At 50.3% G+C, this 14,044-nt stretch overlaps 1 protein-coding gene across 2 annotated transcripts in view; it reads right to left on the bottom strand.

Annotated features, from left to right (window-relative positions):
* The window catches only part of BLM (BLM RecQ like helicase), a 451,097-nt gene that overhangs the window by 299,029 nt on the left and 138,024 nt on the right, over positions 1 to 14,044 (bottom strand). The gene's annotated exons all lie outside the window — the stretch shown is intronic.

Raw genomic sequence — 14,044 nt, 5'->3', positions numbered from 1 at the left:
AGAGAAGAAGCGTTTCGAAACCCAAAGGTAGAGAGGATAAATAACCATTTTCTCTGTAGCTGTGACGTTCTGAATTGGCACTAAGTAAGAGGGATGGGGTGCGGTTGACTGCACAGTAGTGCAAGAATTCTTTGTGATGGGTATGTACCTTACCGCTAAGCCCTGAATACTAAACTGGGGTGGGATGGTGAGCAAAAGAATTATGGATTTAACCCAGATCTCTTGACTGGAGGTGAATGTTTTGATTTGTTCTGCATTCTGTCCATCAATTGTGTGTCTTTTGCTTCCTCGCCCTAATTGCGCCGGGTATGCCAAGACGTGGGTCCCGGGCTCACTGTGCCACTGGAGTCAAGCTATCCTGGCAGATGAGGGGTGAAACCCCGAAACCGGTCCTAGGATGATCGTTTCCGGTCCAGGGAGGACCTGGTTTGGCAGTTCGGGCTGGACTGTTGCCATGAGGCTCAGGGATAAGACTGATTTGCATATGGCCAGGTCTAAACTGGGGTGGCATGGTGAGCAAAAGAATGATGGATTTAACCCAGATCTCTTGACTGGGGGTGACTGTTTCTGCATTCCGTCCATCAATTGTGTATCTTTTGCTGTATTCTGTATCAGGTAAATCTTCATGAAATATTTCCAAAATAAATGTCATACATCTCAGCTACTTCTGGAAAAATGTGGGGTGATCCATCAAGTAGGGGCTAAGAAAAAGGGAGTTGACTTACAATTTACATAGGAAAAATTAGAGAATACAGAAAAAATGACTGAACAGAACCAAATTTGCCTGAAAGCTAGATCATTGCTCAGAAATCGTACTTTTTGTGATGTGGTGCAAATCTATTCGGTAGTTTTTGCAAAATTAAGGTCCCAAATGTATAGATTGATTGGCAATTGGCCCAGTGGGACTTGTGCCACTGAGATGCACAGCTCAGTCCTTAACTTGAGCCGGCGGTCGGGTTGTGGGCCACAGACACTTTTTTGGGGATATGCACTTATTATTCCTCATCAGAAATTCCCAGTGAGCAAGAGAGGGAACAGCACACAAACTGGAAAAAAGAGGAAGAGAAAGACCAATGGAGAAGGAAGGACGGTCTGCAGCCAATCACCCCTCTGCTGTATGTGGTGGGGGGTTTGCCCGCAAGCCCTGGCCTCTGAGCAACCAACCCTACACCATGCACCAACATGTAAAATGTGAGCCTATTGGCTTTATCAAGGTTGAGCATGTCAATATATATAAAGCAGATCTATCATCTTTCTCCAAAAATGACCAATACGTTTATTTGCATGTATATTTCAATACTTGACACATTCCAATGTTTTTTACTATTGATTACTAAAAACAAATTCATAGAGGTTTATTAAAAAAACATGTCAATTACTTTTTACAAACTTTTAATTATTACATATTGTGGGTAGAAATGTGAAAAGAAATAGACATTTAAATATTTATACATGATACAAACTCCTGCTGCACCTCCCTCTCGGATATTGGTTCCAACGAAGAAAAACAGGTAAAGACCACTACACAGCGCTATGATTAAATTCAAAGGTGGTTTATTGACCCCTTGTCGCCAGCATGATGCGTATCACCTACAGAAAGGCCAGGTCCATGCAAGACAGCCTAGTTTTAAGTAGCCCTGAAGTAACCACAGGCTCGTGGTTGTCGGGCAGTAGGGGCTTCTTGCGCTGCTCCACTTGTAAAGCCTGCAAAAACGGGGTCAGCAGATCAGAATACCGGTCTCCACTTTTTCCTACTTCCTTTAAGATTAAAGAGAAGTTGAACTGTAGATCGGAATACTCGGTTTATGTAATAGAATGTCCCTGTGGTCTGAGGTACGTGGGGAGTACCAGACCACAGGTGTACAAAAGGATCTTACAACACCTGAGAGCTATTACTAATGCAGATCCAGCGTATCCGGTTGCGAGACATTTTGACAAGGTTCACACTAGAAATGCTTCACTCTTAATCTATTTTGTAATAGACACCGTACCCCCACAAAGGAGAGGTGGTGACAGGGAGGCCCTGCTAAGGAAATTGGACAGACAGCAATTAACAGTGCTGTGTTCCTACTATATAGTAAAGAGTATAAAATATCCTTGAACTACCCCACCAATAAGTCCTCCACATGAATGTAATTACATGATATTTAACATATGTTCTATGATTTTAAACTCATTGGTAGCACTTTATATGAATTGTATAATGGAGTTTTGTTTGCAACTTTGCACAAGGATTATAGCGTATTTTGCACAGTGGTCTCTGCCCACTTGGGCAGTACCGATCTTTTTGGTTTACAATGCAACTTTGCACATGGACTTAACCCATCTATTGCACTTTATGCCCACTTGGGCTGAATGTCTGCCAACTTTAAAAATACTTATTCTATAGTTTTTTAAATGTTCTGGCACCAATCTGTGGTTTTAGATTTTCACTGTTGCAGATACTCAAGCATTTTTTTTTGTAAATATCTTTTTATTGCAGCAAGGTAGGATATACAATCAGAGTATTTGCGCCATTCCCGTTGTTGCCCAATGAATATATGACTACCCCTCCCCCGTGTCACACAGCCAGTTAGCTCACACCCCGGAGGTCGAGCGGCGAAAACATGAAGAAAGATCTGTGCTGGAGAATACTTCACTGGTCATTGACTACCAGGTGTTCGGGAAATGGCAGTGCTGCTTTTTCAGTCCTCTCGCTCCCTCCTCTGTGCCCAACGTCCAATTGAACCAGGAGTCACTCTTAACCATTGCTGATCAACCAGCCCCCCTGACCCCTCCCCAACTCTCCCAACCCCTCCCACCCCCCTCCCCTCTCCCAGAACTACCCCCCGCACCCAACCGTACCCCCCTCCCCCCCAGGCGTGCTAGAGTACCACCAGTACCAGTCCTCAACCCTCCCAACTAATCCAGATCCGAAAGCAAACCACCAGGAACTATTAACAACCAGCTGTCAGTTATCACTATGGAAACAGGGGAGCAAGGGAGGGGGCCTAGGCCTCCCCCATGACAGGCGGGCGTTCCGCCGGAGCTGGGCTATGCACCGGGGTGTCCTCCACATCCATGTCCAGTAGCGTGAGGTCCAAGACCAGTCTCTCCCACGACCTGGCCCTCTCCAGAGCCGCGTCATTGTCTGTCCGGAGTGCGGCCTGCATACGGAGCTCTCCCTCACACCCTGCCCATTTGTGTAGCTCAGCCTTCCACCTCTCTCCCGTGGGGCCCCTAGTCGCCTTCCATTGGGATGTGATGGCCCGCTTCGCTAGGAGGAGACCCAGGTCCAGAAACTTGCTAGTGACCTTGTTCTTCGATGTGTGTGGGAACCAGTGTAGGATGCAGTGTGCCATGGTGAGTTGTAAGTCCCTCTCCGTTACCTCCCTCAGAACATCCACTACCTCGAAGGGACCCAACTCTGGGCAGGACCAGAAAATGTGTTGGAAATCAGCTAAGTCCGCCGGGCATCGTGGGCAGGACGCCGGGTGGGCTGGGAAATATTTATGTAGTTTCCCAGGGGTCAGGTAGGCCCTATGCAGGACATTAAAGTGCACCAGCTGGAACCTAGCGTTGCGCGTCCCATTTCGGGCCTGTCCTAGTATACCATTCCACGCCTCCTCAGGGATCTCGGTCGCCAGGTCAGCCTCCCATTTCACCTTTAGGGTCAGCAGTGGGGCGACAGTCTCCGAGACCATGCGCCGATATAGGCATGTGACAGCTTTGATAGTCCCCGCCATCATCACCACGTACTGGCAGCCCAGAGACAGTGGCGGCTCCGTCATGCCCGTCTTCCAATGCTTACGAATCGCCGCCGTTAGCGCCGCGTGAAGGAGGAAGTCCCCCACCGGCAACCCAAAGCGGTCCTTCAGGAGGTCGAAAGGTAACAGCACCCCGTTCTCGTAGAGGTCACCCATGGACGTCAGCCCCTGCAGGTCCCAACTGTCTAGCCCGTGCCACAAACCGCCATGCGGCAGTGCCCCGCAGAGCTTGAGTGGGATCTCAGGAGCATATGGGACCGTGATACCGCCCCTCCGGCGATACCTGTTCCAGCATTTCCGGGCCGTCGCAAATTCCTGAGTGAGGTGGAAATCTCCCATTGGGAGCCCCAGAACAATCCGGGACAACACCTGGACCGGGCCCGCCGGTTCTCCTGACCCGTCCTCCCCACTCCTGGCTCTTGCCACCCATTGCGTCAGCCATTGTAGCTGCGCCGAGAGGTAGTGGAGCTCATAGTCTGGCACTGCTAACCCTCCATCCGTCCTGGGGCGGAGAAGCGGGTCATGTGCCACCCTGCGTCTGCCCGCTCCCCACAGAAAGCCGATAACCATCGTCCGCAGCCGCCGGAAGTAGCTCGCCGGGATCCAGATCGGGAGGGTCCTGAAGAAATAAAGCAGCCGCGGCAAGGTCACCATCTTAAGAAGCGCCACTCTCCCCATGAGTGACAATGGGAGTATGCTCCAAAAGTCAAAATTCCCTTTAGTGTGCCTGATTGCCGACCCAATATTTCCCTCAAGGATATCGGCCCTATCATGGAAGATCGAGGTACCGAGGTACCGCAGACTCCTTTCCTCCCACGTCACTTCCTCCGTGCTTTCCGGGCATATTCTTCGTGGGCGGGCTGGGAACAAGTGGGACTTCGCCCAGTGCACTCGGAGGCCCGACACTCTGCTCAAAGATTGTAGGAGGGTCTTAGCCCCACGCAGAGAGTCAGCCGAGTCCGCCAAGAACAGCAGCAGGTCATCTGCGTACAATGCGATGTGGTGCACCTGTCCATAGACGTCTAGCCCCTGAAACGCCCGGCCCAGCCGGGCTCGCGCCGCGAGGGGTTCGACAGCCAGGGCGAACAATAGGGGGGAGAGAGGACATCCCTGACGGGTTCCCCTACCCACCACACACATCTCAGAGATAACCCTCCCAGTTCTGACCCTCGCCGTCGCGTTCTGATAGAGCAGCGCTGTCCAATTCACGAAGCCCTCGCCCAGGCCCAGCGTGCGCATGACGTGGAAGAGATAAGGCCATTCTAGGCTGTCAAAGGCCTTCTCCATGTCGACTGCAAACACCACTGCCTCGTTGCCGTCATAGGTGTCAGCCTCCAATATATGTAGGAGCCGCTGCACGTTAAGCGCTGTGTTGCGGGCCGGGATGAAGCCAGACTGGTCCGCGTGGATCAGCATGGGCATATGGGGGAGCAAGCGCGTCGCCAAGATTTTACTTAAAATCTTGTAGTCCAGGTTGAGCATGGACAATGGGCGATACGCCGTCCTGTCCCACGGCTGTTTGCCTGGTTTTAGTAGGGGGACTATGAGCGCCTCACCGGTGGTCGCAGGCAGGCTATCCAGTCGCTTCGACTCATTGTATAGCCACGTCAGTCGGGGCGCAAGAAGATCAATATAGGTGAGATAAAATTCCGTTGGAAATCCATCGGTGCCCGGCGTCTTGTTCCTCGCCATACTCTTGATGGCGACTCTCACCTCTCTCTCCTCGATCTTGTCCCCGAGCCGCTTCGCGTCCTCCTCCTCCAGCTCCGGCAACTCCAGATCCTCCATAAAGGCCTGGAATTCAGCTTGCGATGGGAGGACCCTGCTGCGGTAAAGCTCCGAGTAGTAATCATAGAATAACTCATTAATCCTCTGTTGGTCAAACCGCGCCGCTCCCGCGTGGTCCCTAAGTTCAAGGATGACCGAGCTCCGGCAAGCCGGGTTGGCCAGCATGGCTAGAAGCGCTCCTGACTTATCGCGCTCCGAGTGCGCGCATGTTAGGTAGGCTTTGTAGTCAAAGCACCGGAGGCGCTCCACCGTCGCCGCCGCCACCACCTCCCGCGCCTCGAGCAGGGCTTCATTGTGTCCGGACGATCGGGCCTTGCCCTCTCCAGCCCCCGCAGCTTCTCGTCCTCCCTCGCGAGGTCCTCTAGTAAGGTTCTCCGCACACCCGACGCCGTCGCAATGCTTGGCCCCGCACCACGGATTTAAAGGCGTCCCACTCCGTCGTTGCCGAGCCCGCTGTGCTCGTATTGAGCTGGAAGTACGCTTCGATGCCCGAGGCTATGGTGGATCGGAAGAGCTGGTCGTCTAGCGCCTCTGAGCGCAGCTTCCAGGCCGGGATCCGCGGACGGTATTGCGACCAGCGCAGCTGCACGAGAAGCGGGTTATGGTCAGAGATCGAGCGAGTGAGATACTCACTATGGCACACTTCTGCATGCACGTCCTGTGAGCACAGGAATGCATCGATGCGGACATGCAATTCATGGAGCGCTGAGAAGAACGAGTAGTCCCTGTCCGAAGGGTGGTTAGCCCTCCACGAGTCGACCAGATCCCATTGGCGCTGCCAGGCGGAGCGCGCAAGTGCCAGTTTGCCAGCTTGTGCATTAGCCAGGGGGGGGGGTGCGATCTGTCCAGGGTAGTATCGGTCACGCTGTTAAAGTCCCCGCCCAGGAGCAAGGGTTCCACTAAAAACGGGGCCAGTTTGTTGGATAGCAGGGAGAAGAATGCGGGCTGGTCTACATTTGGGGCGTATAGACAACCCAAGTTAAGGTCCCTCCCGTCTAATTTGCCCCGCACCATTACGTACCTCCCCTCCGGGTCAATTATCTGTTGTGTGCACTGGAAAGGTACCCCCGCCCTTATCCAAATGGCCACCCCTCCTGGCATAAGCAGAGTAGTCAGTGTGGTAGACCTGCCCCCTCCATCTTCGTCGCAGCGCCTTTCCCTCCTTAGCCAGCAGGTGTGTTTCCTGGAGGAAGGCGATGTGAATGCCCCGCCTGACTAAATAGGAGTGGATCTTGTGGCGTCTATGCATTGAATGCATCCCCCTTACGTTCCATGTGAGACATTTGTAGCCTAAGTCGGATCCCATTGTAGTGCCCAGCGCACTCCACCTACTCTCTCAGTGTCCCCCCCAGCACGCCCGGGTTCCCCTCCCACCCCCCCCCCAACCTGTTCAAGTAAACTACCCCAACTCCCACACCCCAGGACAGACAACCAACGTGGAAACCCCATCCAAACTTAGTCAGTGAAAGTGTATCTCAGTAGAATAGGGCTAGGGTGGCCGTGACGCTGACCCAATCAAGTCCGAAGCCCCCCGCCCCACCCCCGACCAGAACATTCAGGAGAGGTCCCCCGGCTCTTACCCCCCCCCACACCTCAGCCATAAGTCCAGGAGGCTTCCACACCTCACCGCATAGCGTCCGGAAGCAGCCCCCATCCGCACCCGGGTACCTTACAGATGTGATCAGTGTCCTGCGAACCATCTCAGCCAAGTATTCCATCTGCTGTTTGGGGAGTCACCACCGGCAGGTCCGTCTCCGAGAGCTCGTGACCACTACTGGACCCCGGACTGGGTACACTGACCTTCGAGTGCTCCGACGCGCTACTGGAAGGGCTGGCGTCTCCCTGGCTGATGGCCGCCACTGCCAGCACCGCCTGGGCTCTTTCCTGCTGCCATCCCGACGGGGAACCAGATCTCCGCGTCGGCGTCGTTTCCGCAGAGCGCCTCCTGGGCGAGGTCTCCGGAGGGGGATCTGCGCTCGGCCCCCCCCTGGCATCAATCCAGCTCCAGGCCTCCTGTGGCGTCAGGAAAAAGTGGGTGCGATCCCCAGCAACGACCCTCAGCCGAGCCGGGAACAGCATTGCATAGGGCAGCTGCAGTGATCTCAGTTTCCGCTTGACCGCTAGGAAAGAGGTCCGTTGTTTTTGCACGTCTCTAGTGAAGTCCGGGAAGACCATGACCTTGCTATTATCGATTCTCAGGTCCGGCAGGTCCCGTACCCTCCGGAGGATGTGGTCCCTGTCTCGGAAGTGCAGGAGACGCAGTACTATCGGCCGCGGCGGAACCCCCGGTTTGGGAGGGTGAGCAGGGACCCTGTGCGCCCGCTCTATGGCAAAAAACGGGGAAAGTCCATCTGGGGCCACCTCAGACCGCAGCCAGCCCTCTAGGTAGGAGACCGCGTTCTGCCCCTCCACTTTTTCTGGGACCCCCACGAGGCGGAGGTTATTGCGTCTGGAGCGCCCTTCGCTGTCCTCAGCTCTGAGCTCCAGCACCCGGACCTTCTGCGCCATCTCCGCCAGAGATGTTCTTAGAGCGGCTACATCTCCCGGCAGATCTTTCAGGGTCACCTCCGAGGTCACCACTCGCTCTTTCAGTTTCCTGTGGTCAGGTCCGATCTGATGGTGTCCATTCATTTTTCGAGGGCTTCCCGCGACGCCACTATCGCCTGCATGATATCCCCCAGGGAAGGATCATGTGGGCAGGTTGAGCTTCCCGCTCCAGGCCCAGGCGCATCTTCTTCCATGAGATGGCCCAGGTCGTCCAGCTTCAGGGCGTCAAAGCCCTTCTTCCTGCCTCCTCGCACCATTCTGCCAGGCGGCTAGTCTTGCGTGCCCCTTCGGAGGTCACCGGCGAATCAGGGTCTTCCGACACCCCCCACCAGATTCTACGGAGGCTCTCGGCTCTGTCGCGCCTCCGTGCCCCCGTCAGGCTGGGCTCTAGATTCTTGAGCAGTTCCAGGAGCAGGCCCCACTCCACCAGGGCGGCGGGCACGAGGGCCCCCGGTCAGTCGAGGTCCCGCCGCCTCCACGTGTTCTCCACGCTCAAAGCCCGCTCACCACTGACCTGCAGTGAGGGCTGGCGCCGATCTCTCCAGGGCGCGGGGCGCCAGGGTCTTCCCACCAGGAGCTGGGTAGTCCCACCTTTCAACGGGGGCTCTGGGACCCCCGATGTCAATATTGGCAGGACCGCCCTCGGTGCGTGGGCGGCGCCAATTTGGGGGTCAGGCAGTCTTCTATGCCCCCGCACTCCAATCCCGGTAACGCTGCGATGCCCTTAATTCTCCCCGGCGTCGGGGGGGTCACTGCTACAATGCCCCTCGCTCTCCTGGACCCCCCAACTCCACCAGCGCCCTGCCGTCAGATGTCGGCAGCAGCCACCATGCTGGGCGCTCCGCACTTCAGGTTTCCCAACTCGGGCCGCTCACCTCAAATCCGCCGCGTGTGCCAGGTCCCCCAGGGCGAGGGGCACCAGGGTCTCCGCTACAGATGCCAAGCGAAACCGCCACTCCGCCAGGTCTCTCCGCCGAGATAGCCCGGTCCGCCCCTGTCACCTCGGGGCCACCATTTTGGGGTCAGGCAGCTTGCGGCTTTCATCGGCCGCCGAACCTTCAAGCGCCCCTTTGTCGGGCAAAGCCCTCCACCTCCTTCAACACGGGGGGGGGTCCCCTCCGCCGAGCAGGCGATCGTTGCTGCTCCGCAGGGCTCTCCGTCGTCCACAGGATTCCGCCGTCAGGCGGAGCCGGCAGGGACCGCTGCCGCCATTTTGGGCGCTCGTAAGTCTGGGCGCTCCTCCTTGCCCAAATACGTTCAGCAAGGGCTGTTACAGGGACTCCTTGGCCGCCAAGGTCATTCCCCCACGCTCACCAGGTCCTCCCACGTGTGCCTGGGGGTCCTAGGTCCGAGCCAGGGGTCAGGATATGGTTTGAAGCGAGGCGGGAGTGGAGGAGCTCCGGAGTCCCGCTTCCAGCTACATCGGCGCCTAAGCCACCTTGCAGATACTCAAACATACGGTAGAATTGTATACACATTTTAGCAGTTGGGGCAATGATTGTGAATATTTATCGTTTTAAAACAGATTACTTGCGTAGGTGTTTTTGACATTATTCGTAATTGCCTCCAACTACCTACTCATTTGTATAATATTGTGCAAATTTGAGGGTAAACTATCTAGAACTGAATATTTGCATATAAACATTTTATGCTGATGTATGGTTCAGAATGCTAGATTTGGGTTAAGCCTGTATTTTGTGCAATACGCGATTAAGACTGTGATAGTATTTCTTTCATATCCATTATGTAAATTAACACTGTGCACTTTAAAATGGGTCATCAGCCGCCATGTCAGTGTCATGTGATCAAGGCTTGGTGAAGCCGAAATGCGTCATGGCGGACTGGTGTTGGGTCTCTAAATAAAGAAATTCTGCACTATCCGTGGGTCTTGCTTCGTCTATCCAGCTGCTGGTCTTTTACATACCGAATATATATATTATATATATATATATATATATATATATATATATATATATATATATATATATATCTTAAAAATGATTGGTTAGCTGGCTTATTAAGTGTATCTTAGTGAATACATATATTAGTTAGTAATGTTTAAATATTTAAATATATGTATCAGTGTTTCACTTTGTGTATAAGTGGCTGCATGGGTTGGTGAGTAGCTACATGTGTGTGTATATGGGTCATTAGATTTTTTTTTAGTATCAGTATGAGTGTCTGTATGGTTTGGTGGGGGTATTACTTAGCACATAGATGCATCAATGACTGACTCACTGTTTATATGTTTTTTGAAGACAGCATATGTGCAGGACTGTATGGGTGGATGAGTGTGTATATGTGTGTGTTAGTGAGTGAATGACTGCCTCAGTAGTGTCTTTATCAGTAACTACATATGTTTTAATCTAGTATATGTGAGTATTGACATATATAAGTCAGTATATGTGAGAGTGAGAGATTGAAACAGTTCCTGTTTAAATAAGTATGTGTTTCTATAAGTGATTGTTTAAGAGAGTAAGTATGTGTAAGTTTCCTTAGAAGTAAGGTGGTAGTGTGTGTATATCTGTATATGTAAATAAATGGATGTTTATTAGTTTATTTGCATGTGTGAATATGTGTGTGAGTAACTTTTTGATGATTGTCGGTGTGTAACAGGATGTATAGGTGTATCACTACATATGATGAGTGAGTATATGTATGAGTGACTATATAGAACTGTTGGTGAATGAGTGGATGTGTATATAGATGGTGGAATTGGTTGTTGTAACTGGTATGGGTATATCCACTTTTTTGAAAATGTTAGTTTCTATTTTTGATTATATGTTTCAAGGGTTACTTTACAGTGAAAGGAGGTCTGTCACAAGGATGGTGTCATCAGTGATGTCATGAGTGATGTCACTGACCATGTCATGAGTGATGTAATATGTGATGTCATCAGCAGTGCATTACACGCGCAAGTTATAGTGAGTCCAACTAACTATAACGTGGAATTTCATTATTTATGTCAGTAAAATTTCCAGCTAACTATAACTGGTGTGAAACCTATGGTTTTTTCAGTGAATTTAATAGGTTTTTTTAAATGCTAATTCTAACTGTAACTGGTGTGAAACCTATGTTTTTTTCTGTGAATTTAATAGGTTTTTTAAATGCTAATTCCTAACTATAACTGGTGTGAAACCTATGGTTTTTTCAGTGAATTTCAAAGGTTTTTTAAATGCTAATTCCTAACTATAAGTCTCAGTTTATAAGTAAGACTGTTAGCGCTCTAGTTGTTCTTTAGAACACTCTGGGACATTCTGTCATTGGGCTATATTTGGGCTACATCTGGCTGATATTTGGGCTACATTAGTTTTTTTTGTCTCTGGTGGCCATCTTTGGGCTACATTGGGCTACATTGGGCTACATTTGGGCTCTAACATATATAGCCCAATGTAGCCCAATATATATTTTTTCAAAGTTAATTTTCGTAAAAACCACTTGTGCATATATCTCGAGACATAGCAAAGGCACATCGGGCTACCAGTCCCTACAATTTTGCCTATTTTTTTTTATTTAATATTGGGTTTTTTTTTGCCTTGGAGCGCTCCCGGTTTGCGCCCTGGTGAGCGCCCCGGAAAGCGTAGTTTTATGAAGCGCCCCGGGGCGCGCACCGGGGAGCGTCCCGTAAGCGCCAATATCACGAACGAAAACATGATCGTGACGTATCGCGTAGCCGCGACCGCGTGATACGCATGGCGTAAACGCACCCAGAAGCACTCGAGCGAATACGATCGCGCAACGTAGGCGTCCGACGCGCTTACGCAACGCGCCCCTGGGCGCGTAGCGTAAGTGCGTCGGGTCATGTGACCTGAAAATAACACTTTTCATTGGTTCAATACATTTTTTTTTTTCAAAAGGATGAAAGACCCCACCTTTTTTCCTTATTCTGACTTTGTCCTTTGACTTAGGAAGACCTGTTTGTACCTCTCTGTACCTTTTTGATCTTTATAATGGCTTCAGTAGCAGCAGCAGCTGGTGCATCTGCACCACAACCACCAAGAGGACCACCACAAGATATCATTGGTGGTCAGGAAGAGGAAGAGGAGGAAGAGGAGGAGGAGGAGGAGGAGGAGGAGGAGGAGGAGGAGGAGGAGGAGGAGGAAGAGGGGAAGAGAAGATGGCTTGAAGAACAAAATACCCCATACCAGCCAAGACCACACATTATATGGGAGGTTTTTTTCGATCCCAGAGGGGAAGAAAAAAGTAAATGCAGCCAAGGTGACTTGCCGAATCTGTGGCGTGGAACTTTCCAGGGGAAACCCGAATAAGAAGTATTCATTTGAAAATAACACGATGATACGCCACATGCAGCGCAAGCATCTAATAAATTATTCTGCTGCAGAGATGAGGGAACTGGCCAGTAACCCTCCCCAATCCACTAGCACCACCTCAAAAAGGATGCAACCCACTCTGTCGGCACCAGAGGAAAGTGAGACGATGCCTTGCATTCAGCCACGATTTGCAGATTTCCGAATTATCTGTAAATATTGTGGGAAGACCATCTCCTACGGAGAACAGAGCATAAAGCTCATCGTCCTTGCTGGGGACAACTACAAATGCCCAAAAAACCCCTAATTATTTCTTTTTTTTTTTTTCCTCTAGTTGAGCCATTTTCAATTCCCTGTTTTTTCGTTTCTCCCCATGAAAAATACAAAAAAAATGTAAAACTGTTCAGAAAACCCCAAAAAAGTACAAAATGTTCAAAAAAACAATAAAAAAATATAAAACAACAAAAAGAAGAAAAAAAACAGTTCTTTTTAGAACTACCTCCAATTTATAAAAAAAAGGCTACATTTAAAAAAAACTATTATTCATTTTTCCCCATGGGATGCTCCCCGGTGCGCGTACCGGGCGCTCCCCCGCGCAAATCAAAAAAATAAAACATCTTTTGCCCCGCTGGGCCCTTTTATGGCCCCCACATCAAACCTAGGGTGTCAGGGGGGGTCTATCCCTGCCCCTTTATGGTCATTTCCCCCTTTGATTTTTCCACCTCTTATGTCTCGATTTCACCGAGACACAAGATGGCGGCCGCTCCGGACTGTTTACAGACACCCGAGAGCCAATCAGCTTTCTGTGCGCAGGTTGCGTGGCGCGCCCGGAGCGCGTACCGGGGCGCTGCCATAGATATATATATATTTTTTTTAACCTAAATTACTCAAAATCCACTGGAGCCATATCTTGAGACATAGCAAAGGCACATCGGGCTACCAGTCCCTACAATTTTGCAAAGTTTGGAGGAAATCCATTCAGCCGTTCGGGCTAAAAGTGAAACCGACCGCCCTATGGAAATTAACATGGGGAAAACACGTTTTGGGACCCCCCTTTTATCTCGGCCCCCACTCGACGAATCCCCCCCAAACTTTCAGGGAAGGAGCGGAGCGGGCCATTTTCTTAGAGAAATTCACGAAGATTCATCCACCGGCACCAAAGTTATTCCCAATAGAATGTTGCGGATTTCCTATGGAAAGTAGATCCTAACTATAACTACCTTCTGGCGACCGCCAGTAGGGTATGTATGTATGTATGTATGTATGTATGTATGTATATATATATATATATATATATATATATATATATATATATATATTCACTGAAAAAACCATAGGTTATAGACCATATATAGTTAGGAATTTGCATTTACAAAACCTTGAAAATTCATTGAAAAAACCATTGGTTATAGACCATATATAGTTAGGAATTAGCATTTACAAAACCTTGAAAATTCACTGAAAAAACCATAGGTTATAGACCATATATAGTTAGGGATTAGCATTTACAAAACCTTATTTTACTCGCATAAAACCATTGAAATTCGCATATATAGTTAGTTGCGCTAACTATATATCGCGCACCCGCAATCCACTGCTGATGATGTCACATATTACATCATTCATGACATGGTCAGTGACATCACTGATGACATCACTGATGACATTACTGATGACATCTCAAATGACATCACT

This window comes from Lissotriton vulgaris, chromosome 2_1 (genome assembly GCF_964263255.1).
Source record: "Lissotriton vulgaris chromosome 2_1, aLisVul1.2, whole genome shotgun sequence".
Classification (NCBI taxonomy): domain Eukaryota; kingdom Metazoa; phylum Chordata; class Amphibia; order Caudata; family Salamandridae; genus Lissotriton; species Lissotriton vulgaris.
Note: the sequence above shows the minus strand (reverse complement) of the source record. Positions and strands in the feature narration are given on the sequence as shown.